Below are 2,615 nucleotides of genomic sequence, written 5' to 3'. Positions count from 1 at the left end.
CTTCACACAGTTGTAGACAACGATGTGTATGTTCTTCGGGTCCTGCAACAGCAATTTGTTTTTCAATCACATAGTAACATTAAAAAGGTGCACTGAGCCCCACCCCTTGGGCTGGTGTTTGGTGGCGTCACAATGTCAATCTACTTTCCACCACGTCTCCATCCCTGGAAGCCAGGCGGTACTCTCTTCTTATGCTGATGCGCCTCCCACAGTTAAGAGGTGGGGGGAGGGGGGGTCACAACGGCATCACCCCTAGTGGTTAAGGCAACTTGCCACAGGGCAAAAGGTTTTAGCTGCAGTGGCATTGGTTGTTCTTTAAAAGAAGAGTTGAATTTGCACTTTGCACCCCATTGGGAGATATGGCAAGTTCTGCTTGTGTGTGTGTGTGTGTGTGCGCGCGTGTGTTGGGGGGGTGGAGAGGCGGGAGGTGGACTCTCCAGCTCCTTCTGACATCAGGCGCGATGGGAGGTCTGAAGGAGATGCTTCTATCCTCCGGGTATATCATACCAAAGAAGGGGATTTTATTGAATGCCAGGGGATAAGGAAAGCAAAGCACTGCAGGGACATTTGGTCAGTGAGGTCTCCATCGGATAAGAGTAGAAGGAGGAGTGGCCTCAATGAACCAAGTCAAGGTAATTGACTTGCCCAACGTCAGGAGGTCACTCGAGAGTGGGTGGTGAGCAGCCGTTTCCTCCCTTATTCCTTCCTCTAACCACACCCCCCACCCTGCAGTGCACGGATCCGGAGTGTGTTCTTCGCAGAGCACCAGCAGCAACGATGGTAGCCTCACCCCCACCGGCACCCCAAATTGTTGCAGTGTTACCTGCCTTCCCCAGCGCCCTGCATCCTGGCCCGTGGCTGCAATCGCTATTCTTGGCGGAGACTCTAGTGGGGACAAGAAACAAACCAAACAAATGGCCAGCCCTTTCGTGGCCCAGTTTCCAAGGTAGGGCATCTATATTTAGCCCTTTCAGAGCGGGTCAGCTCTAGGGTGAGGCCCCTGCTCCTGAGGCTCAGACTGAGCCAGACCACAGAGGAGAGGTGAACTCCCAGCGGAATATTCTGGGCTTCGCTTGATTTCAAGCCAGCAGCCAGTCTCAAAGTGACTTTATGGATAAGGGGAAAAAGTTCTGCAAGAATCGTATCTGTTTTTCGCCTGTGTCATGGTCTGCCTTCGCTCACTCTGCCACCAAGAGGGTGCCAGCGTGGTGCTCAGACTCTGAGCCATACACCTCCCTTTCTGTCACCCTAGTTCGGGGGCACTGACAGTTATGAGTGACAAGTGTGGCTCTAGGGCCCTAAGGGGTGGCTCGACCTCAGGGGTCATTTGAGAAGAACGGACTCTGGGCGCTCAAAAGCAGAGCCTTCCAGATGTGAAGAGACATCTGGGCCACTTCCCTCTTTTTGTGGCGCCTCGTATATTAAAATAAAAGAAGCAATTACAAATGAGTTATAAAAATTGAGGAATATTGGAAATGCTTACCTTTTACAAATCAGAACTCTTTACAGAAAAAATGCAGTCTAATGTATTTTAATAGTCACAGAAACTAGATGTTCAGAATCATGCTGGACAGCGTTGTATGGTCCCAAACTTAAATTTGAGGTTGAACGATGATGTCTTCTTTCTTTAGTCCCATTATCTTTAGGACTGGATGCGTAACTTTATTTAGGGGAGAAGGTCAAAGGTCTAATTTGAGGCCACGGTGAATGTAGAAGCCATTTGACTCTGCTGTCCTCTTTGTCTCTTCTGAGCTCTTCCAGCTGTGTGATGTGGACCATTCATGTCTTCATCAGGGCAGAGGACATAACTTTGTGTTTTTGGCTTTTTTGATTTATTAAAGGTCTGCTTGTTTAAGATACATAAAGGTCAAACTATTCTTTCATGGTGGAGCCATCATGAAGCATGTTTAGGGGCAGGACAAAGATCCTGGTCATAGCACTTCCAAGATGGCACCCAATGATCTTTGCCCACACATCCTCCTATATTATATAGAGCTGACCTTGCAATCAATGAGATACTGTGGAAATGGGGGAGCATGACTCCCAAGGCTGGGTCAGCAAAGACATTGTGGCTTCTGCCTTGCTCCCTCTTGGGCTCCATGAGAACCCAGGTACTGTGTCCTGAAGACACGCAAGTAGCCCATGGAGAGGACCAAATGGGGAGGAACTGAGGCCTCCTACCCACAACTAGATTCAGTGAGTGTGCCATCTGGAAGTAGATCCTCCTGTTCCGGTTGAGCCTTCAGATGACAGCAGCCTCCTGAGACATCCTGAGCCAGAAGGACCCAGCAGAGCCACTTCCAGGTTCCTGACATTCAGAAACTGTGTGTGATAATAAATGTTTACAGTCATTGTAAGCTGCTAAGTTTGGAAGTAATTTGTTATTCAGCAACAAATGACTGACATTGTCATATTATGTAACAAACGTAGGAAATAACTAACCGGGGTCACCCAGGTCACAGTCTGTAGTTATTCACCACCTTCTCCTTGCCTGGCCTGCTGTCTGAAATTCCTACACTTCGGACACGTTCTCTACTGGACATAATTTTCAGGAGTGTCATCTTAAAAGGCCAAGAGCTCTGTACGAGTTCTCGTCTTAACCCTTAAACTGCAAC

At 48.6% G+C, this 2,615-nt stretch overlaps 1 long non-coding RNA gene across 1 annotated transcript; it reads left to right on the top strand.

The window, feature by feature from the left end:
• Positions 1-410: 410 nt before the first annotated feature.
• On the top strand, positions 411-2,357 carry LOC125925180 (uncharacterized). Its single transcript, XR_007458724.1, has 2 exons — positions 411-946; positions 2,192-2,357. It is a non-coding gene; the product is annotated as an uncharacterized LOC125925180 (long non-coding RNA).
• The last annotated feature ends 258 nt before the right edge of the window (positions 2,358-2,615 follow it).

Source organism: Panthera uncia, chromosome F1 (assembly GCF_023721935.1).
Source record: "Panthera uncia isolate 11264 chromosome F1, Puncia_PCG_1.0, whole genome shotgun sequence".
Classification (NCBI taxonomy): Eukaryota; Metazoa; Chordata; class Mammalia; order Carnivora; family Felidae; genus Panthera; species Panthera uncia.
The sequence above is the reverse complement of the archived record's forward strand: the minus strand, read 5'-3'. Positions and strand labels throughout refer to the sequence as shown.